We start from the raw sequence: 8072 nt of genomic DNA, 5'->3' as shown, positions 1-8072 counted from the left end.
CCATGATTTAAAGACCTTCACTTTACTGAAATCCAAGATTTTAGCAACCTTAGTCACTGTTGTGTGACATCTATTCATACTGTATGTATCACCAGTGTGGTGCTACACTTACAATATTAGCATGTTCATGTGGAAACCCCTGGGTAAGTGGACATTAGCACTAACATACCGGATGAGTCACAAAATTATGTTTTTCAATTTAGGGACATCCATATTAATTGGATTATTTTTGTTGAGTTGAAAATGTAGAGCTACCTCCTCAATAGTGCAAAGCATCACATGTATTTCCAAGTATTGCAAAAAAGTTGCTGATATGGGAAGAAAAGAGTATGTCTGGTTAATTAGTCATCTTATTGCACTGAAACTTGCACTGCAAGTGGAAAATGTAATGTCATTACACAACTTTGTCATCATGTGTGACACCTCTCTTGTGTTGAGTTAAAGAGGGGTTGATTTTGAAACTCTGTGGTCATTTTGTGCACAAAAGAACATTGATGGAAACAAGAGAACCAATTTCAGCCAGCAGCCAGTTGAGAGAGTATGAAGAGTTGGATTAGTGAGAAAAGGTCTAATAAGTATGAATGGGATTTTTTTAAGGTCTGAATGAAAGTCTGAAAGTAGTGTGTAGAGTGAGTAGATGAGTTAAAGTTTTAGAAAGAATGGAAATGAACAGTTAGTGGTAACGGACTTAAGGATGCAAAATATAGTGTAAGCTAGGAGTTGAACAACATTACTTGACTAAGGGCTGGGAGCTAAACTGCATTGCTAACTCAACTTTGTATAAAGAAGTAACTGAAGGAGTATAGAGTTGGCAAAGTGGGACTAATTATTTAGAACATTTTCAAAAAGTATGAATAGGATTTATAAAACATGTTTGAATCAAACTCATAGTATGAATAAGTAGATTGGACTTGAAAAAGGGTGGGAATAAATAGGGGTTCGTGTCCATGTAGCATTTTCTTTCCGCCCTCCAAGTTTCTAGCTGATTGTATACATGAGTGGAAGAGAATTAAAAAAGCGTGGAAAAAATGTGAAAATGTGTCAATTTTAAACATTTCGTCCATTCTTATGAATGAGGAGATTTTCCTGAAAAACACTGAATATTTCAGAAAAATCAGAATAATCATGAGATGGCAAAATATTAAAAATAAAGAATTTTTGCATCGAAGAACATATGCTTTCAGCATTGATAACTATAAAAGGGAATTGATTGTTCAGCTGATGATGGAGAACAGTGACATTAAAAGTAAGCTTCTGTTCACACGTGCAAGTCTGAGGGATTTACAGAGACATGGTTTCATGATTGAATAAAAAAATGTCTTGAGACATATTAATACACTGTACAAGCGCAAAAACAAGAGTATGTCTCCTTAAGCTCTTTGTAGTCTGCTGAAAGGCATCATCGAATGGTGTTATGATGGCCACTCTGGTCAAGTCACAGAGGAAAACTTCAGCTGAACAGCTGCACAGGAAAGTATGACACTGTCTCGACTGGGACTAACACTACCATCATCACCGCAGGGAAGAAACATGGAAAGTTCGGCAGAGAGGCAGACCACCACCAGGTCCTGTGTCTCGCCATGTGCAAATATGAGATTATTATTCTTTCAAAAATGAGTCATCACTTTATGTTTCTCCTCCAGCTAGTGCTTTTTATGCAGCCCTTCAGTTAGCTCCTTGTGCAAAACGATGAGAATTATGTAACATGACACATGTGAATTCATTTGAATGTGAAATTCTTTGAAAAGTTGGATTTGAAGGTGTTGTTCTGTGGTGCAATCAGAGTTGACAGTAGGACAGGAAAGTGGGGCTATAATTGTGGTAAAAAATATTAGTCAGAAATAAATATTTTGAACCGATGTGTTTTAGGTGTGGTTTGGTATGACGTGTGGACAGAAGGTCAGAAAGTTCAAAATGACGTTTTGCTGTCCCCACAGTTTATCCTGCTGGTTTCAACGTTAACCAATGTCAGATTAAGAAAAAATTAGTGTAACAAAGCCTAATGTAGCTGCCAGACAGATCTAAACAAAAAGATATCCGTGGTCTAACCGACTGTTGTGTTATGTCTCAGTCCCCCAGCTTGAGTGGAGTTTTGCTACCACCAAGAAATGGTCCGAAACACCTCAGGCAGTGTACCACAACCAGTGGGGTGGGCGGTGTGTGTATGTGTGTGCCACTGTAGCACAGGCTGCAGTGTTTACAGTACACCTTTTTGTCCCAAATAATACCCGGAGGCCAAACACTGAGAAAGAGACCTAGTATGTCTTCGTTTTCTGTTTTTACTCACATTATGGACTGCTTGAATCTCTGTGGCCAGCTGTGTTTGTGTTTTCTAATCAACAGTAGACGGATGACAACATCTGGTTGGCTGTAGCAGGACATTTTTAGGAGTGTGTGAGAACTTTTCTGGAAAAAGGGGCCATGTGGTCTCCCCAATACCAAGTCTACATATGCTGTCTTGTGCTGTTTGCTTGTAAACTTCCATAAAGGTGGTTAATAAATGTGCATATTTCTGATTGGAGGCTAACAGGTTTAATATCTCCCCTGTTGCTTCCAGAATAAACTTCACTGCGGCATCTGAGCCAAGACTCTTCAGCTGATCGGTCCCAGACAGGAGCTTGAGGTTGGATGTGTTGCAACGTATGGCGAAAAACTAGCACAAAAACAACACACGCACAGAGTCGTGTGTATATAATGAAGACCAAGAGCTGTGCAAACTGCTGGTCCAGGCCCAAGATGGGTTAACGTACACAAACATACACACGTTTGGCCTGTAAATAAGACCCAAATGAGCTTTGTGCCAGACGATGGCCAGACGGCAGACTGTTTACATCAATGGAGGGAGAGAGAGCACCCAGCAAGGACCCAATGGGAGGCTGGCACTGGAGCGGGGCCACTTGCGGTCATGGCGTGTAGTAGTAGTGATGTGGACCTGGCATGCGGTGGATGCAGAGGGTGGCTACACTGCGGGGGTGGCAGTGCCCCAGCCAACCCGTGGTAAAGCGGTGGTTAACCAGTCTAGGTCACCTACACTTCCTCTGGCCTCTCTCTCTGGGAGGAAAAACAGTCTAGTCAAAATAATGGTGTCATTTTGGCTTCTTACGTTTGAGCAAGGGGGACAAATTTAGCAACAGCAAAGCAAAGGGAGGGGCTTAAAACAGATTAAGAAACAAGTGAACAAAATATCTGCTCTGTATTTTTTTTTTCTCTCTTTGCTCTTAAATAAGCATCTTAAATGAGTGGCGCAGCTCCAGTGCAGCCTGTAAATTCAGATGTCAGCCTACGCAAGCAATTATAACTGGGCTCTGTCTTCCGCTTCGCTCCCTCCCACTTTTACCCACAGTGCCATCTTACTCTGTCCTCGCTGCCCCGCTCCGCAGTTGAGATTAACCTTTGACACTTACCTGCTTCCTGTGTGTCAGGACTGCTGTGATGTGCAAGGATAGTGGATATGATGAGGAGCATACTGTGTTTGTACTGTATCTGTGTGTGTCAGACCTGTTTCGTCAATGTGTGGACTCTAGACCAGTCTCACATGCCTCTGTGAGTGATATGAGCCTAAAAGTATTTACCACCTTACTGCCTTGGCACCTGCTGAGGAGTCATTCATAAGAAATCCAAATACTCTCAGCTTGATTACTCACCCGCTGTCAAAAGAAATAGCTTGACACAAATAAGTGTATTTTGGGAAATACCCTAATTACGTACATTTTGGGAACAGCCTTATTTGCTTTCTTGCCGAGGTTTAGATGAGAACATTGATACCACGCCAGGTGCCCCGTTAGCTTAGCTTAGCATAAAAACAGGAAGCAGAGGGAAACAGCTGCCTGTGTTAGAGAATTTTCCAACTCCCCCACAGAAGTCCCCATTGAAATATGTTTACTGGAAGAAGTCTTACTACCTTGGTTCACTGCAGGATAAATGAATAATGAAAGAATAGTAAACCGGCTAGGAGACAGTTTCATGAGGGATTTCGTTTCACTCAGATTCATTTGTAAAGTTTCGCCCAAACGAAATTCAGGTCCCCTCTTAGATTATACTATACAATTCAAGGTGTAACACAAACCAAAATCTCTTACATATTATCACATATAATACATACATAAAAAATATCTGTGAATCTTCTTTATCATTAAGAGAGGAAAAAGGATTACCTTTGCACAGAGCTTGCTAGCTAGCTGTTTCCTCCTGCCTCCAGTTTTTATGTTAAACTAAGCTAACAGGCTGCTGGCTGTAGTTGTATATTTACCAGATAAATACAAGAATTGATCTTCTTATCTTTCTTTATCAGTGTACAGAGACGAAAAAGGATTTTGTTACCTTTGGACAGAGCTTAGCTAACTCTTCCCCCTGCTTCCAGTCTCTATGCTAAGCTAACAGGTTGCTGGCTGTAGTCATATATTTGCCTGACACAAATGACAGTGGTCTTGCTCTTTGCATCTATCTTTATCAGCGTACAGAGACAGGATGAAAAACGATTTCGTTCCCTTTGGACAGAGCTTGTCAGCTAGCTGTTTTCCTCTGCTTCCAGTCTTTCTGTCAAGCTAAGCTAACAGGCTGCTAGCTGTAGTTGTGTATTTACCAGACAGACATGAGAGTGGTCTTCATCTTCTCATCTAACTCTCGGCAAAAGAGCAAATAATTCCCCCAAATCTTACTTTAATGCCACATGGAGGACCAAGCCCTTCACAAAAGCTCTGAGCCTGGCCCTCACCAGATTTTTCTCTGCGCAAATGACCTTTAATCTGAATTTTACTCTCTATTAAGAGACACTTCAGTTGCATAAACAATTTAGAATTAGCAGGGCAATTGCTGGGCCACAGGTTGCTTTTTTTTTTTTTTTTTTTGGTAACTAATCTCAACCCGACATCTCCAAACCTCAGACACAGTAAAGATGCTCTTTTTCCTCTCAGACAGCAGATGGTTTCCCATCATTTTCTCAACTGCCCTGGAACCAGAAGGTGTCTGAATGAGACTGTGCTGTGATTACCCTTCAGAGGAAAACCACGCAGGACGACAGCCAGCCGGAGAAATGGCAGAGGTGGCGCAGGATTGCTTTGGAGCGCCCTCTCTCAAACAAACAGTGTAAATAAACAATTCAATGTCACTTACTTTTTTGCATTCATTGTGCCTGCTTATATGTTTAAAAACTACCCACCAATCGGAAGATTCAAACAGTTTCCTATCAAATAACTTTGAAATTATTAGAAGAGAGTTCAACTATAGGTCTCTAAGAATGATTTTGTTGTTGTGTTGGCTGCTTGGATATAAGTCTCATGGCTCCTTTTGACATTGTCACCGTAAAGAGGAAACGCAAAGCAGCACACTGAAATTGTGAATGTTCTCCAAAAATAATGTATTTTCCACTTCCTCTCGAGTTTCATCACAGACTCACAATGTGTCACATGATTTATAAATCTAATGATGAGTTCATTTAGCAGTTATAAAGGTCGTCTCTACTTCCTCTTATGCTGCAGAGACAGTTATTGATTGTGATGGTTTTGCTCACAAAACTGTCTGTCTGTCTGTCTGTCTAAAAGTATACATTGATTGTGAGAGTTTGAGTTTATCTGATAAATTTTCTTCTAAAACCAGTTGTTTTGTCAGTGTAATAGCTCGGCTACTTAAAAATAAAATGCCTGGAGCATGCGAAAACCTAATAATTAAGTGATATGAGCTATTTCATTTCTCTGTAGTGACTAATTATCTCTATTAGTTTTGCAGCCAGGCGTTCCACAACATGTCTCCGTGATATGATATGATATCAGCCACATCTCACATGTAATCAACATTATAATTGTACAGGAATGGGACAGATTGCTTTAGTTCAATCTCATCGGGTTTAAAAAACACAATAGTGAAATGTTACATAATCAGTCAGTCATCAGCATTTACTCCGTGAATAGAAAAACAAAATGACACATAAAAAAACTTGCACACTCTTTAAAAGACTAAACTCAAGCCACAGGCACAACACTGGGTAGCTGTGCTTTATGTGTCAGTTAGTGGTGAGTTCTGGTTGGGTCTGACCTGCCTGTGCCTCACAGCTGACCAAGCCACAGTCCGTCCAAACAAAGTGGAGACGCTGGACGTCAGCCAGAAGGCCTCAACATGGCTGAACTCATGCAGCTGCAGGCGAGGAATCAGGAACCTCTCATACTGTTTTATTTCTGGTGTGACTTCAGATGAATAATAGGCTTTTGGCTAACTGGCACATTTACAGTTATGTTTATTAAAGGGGCACTATGTAGTTTGGAGAAGAAATTAAAACTCAGAATTATAATATTCACATTATTAATGAGGTAATAATACAAACTCAGAAGTAGTTATTTTTTTCTCCAAAAAACGAATAAACAAGCTTCCTGTCAGAGGAAAATAAGGTCCAGAACACTGTTTGAAACTAGAAAGGTGGCAGGGTCCGCCACATATAAACAAAGTAAAACAGAATGAAATAGTGTTGTCCTTTAAGGTTTGAAAAAAACAAAGACAGTTTGTTTACTTAGTTTGTTTAGGCATAAAAAAAAAATCAGTCAATGAAGATCTTTCTCTTCACATTAAAATTTCTTCTCCAAAACTACATATTGCTCCTTTAATGTGCATTGTTACTTTTAAATGAAGCAAGTAGAAAATTCACTCTTTGCAGTCAAGTTGAAACAAAAAGATATGAAACTATGTTAAGCACAGACATTTAAAAAAGGTGTGTATGGACATAGGAAGTGGGTATAAGTTGTAGCTTGATGTATTTCCATCCATCCATCCATCCATCTCCATCTATCTATCCATCCATCCACAGTATTAATCTGTCTCACGTAGCATCTGAAGAGACTCAGGAGCCTCAGTTTAACCAGGCAGGCTGAGTAAACACTGCCCAATTACTTTAACAATGCTTAATAGGATATTGTGGTTTCACTCTAAACTCAAAACAGACCTGCAGCTACCCTAAAATAGCAGCGAGTGGAAATCCACGGGACGGTCCCCCGTCACTCGTTGCCCAATAACCTGGGCGGCTGGCTCCCCCCTTAATAGAGCGTGGAGCCTGACTCCCACTCACTCTGGCCTCTCGTGACGTATGGAGGCACCAGCTCATCACGAGTCACCGCACTGAAGTGGTAAGACAAGCATCAACAAAAACAATTCCTCGCCTTTTCACTTGTGGATTGCGGCCCCTTCTAAAAATATCACCAAGAAAAACTGAGGGGGAGGCCGAGATGGTGGTTGTGACATTTATTAGGGAATGATCCACTCCCTGCGTTCTCTAAAAACATCGTCTTTTTCAAGGGTGGAAAACAAATGGGTTGACTACAATGTGGTGAAATGGTGAAGTGATGACCAGCAGATTTTCTACTACTGGCTGCTGTTGTTGTCATATCATATTTTTATGTTCTGACTACCACAGAGTTGAGCCACAGTTTTAAGTCTGGTCTGTTTCGCTTCTTACTTTATGTCTTTTGGACTGCTGCCAGCTGTTTAGCACTCATTTGAGTCAAGGCTGTTTACAATTAGAGCATAAAAGACAGTTAACATGTGCTTTCTGACGATCCCAGCAGCACCTTAGAGACAAAATTACTCTGAAATGTACAAATTGTTTTCACATTTGTGCTTGAACTTAAACAACCTGAAAACCAGCTCAGCTAGTTAACATCGTTCTGAAACACAACTTTTCCCATGCATTCATTCTATCCATCACTTTTTGTCTTCTATTTAAATCCAGTCATAAAAATGCTGGAAAAAAGAGCGCCATCAGTAACAGTAAATCATGTATCTGCCCACATGGCGTACCCAAAATTCAGCAGCTTATTCACTCATCACTCAACTTCCTATTGCGAGGCCATTTGTACTACAGTGTGTACTCAAACACTGGAAACCCGCAGTTTGCACTCTGTAAATCAAAGAGAACAAACATGACTTCCGGAAAACCATATAGGAGAGCAAAGGCCGGGATGGCAAAGCAGAAGAGAGCCACATCCTGTGGCTAACAGGAAATGCGGGTTAAATGACAGGTTTCATAAATGAAGGGCTGCTCGGCTTGCCATCACACCCTTTAAATGGATTGTTTCCCTAAATGTATCTGC

Source organism: Pagrus major, chromosome 1 (genome assembly GCF_040436345.1).
Source record: "Pagrus major chromosome 1, Pma_NU_1.0".
NCBI lineage: Eukaryota > Metazoa > Chordata > Actinopteri > Spariformes > Sparidae > Pagrus > Pagrus major.
This window is presented reverse-complemented; position numbering follows the sequence as displayed.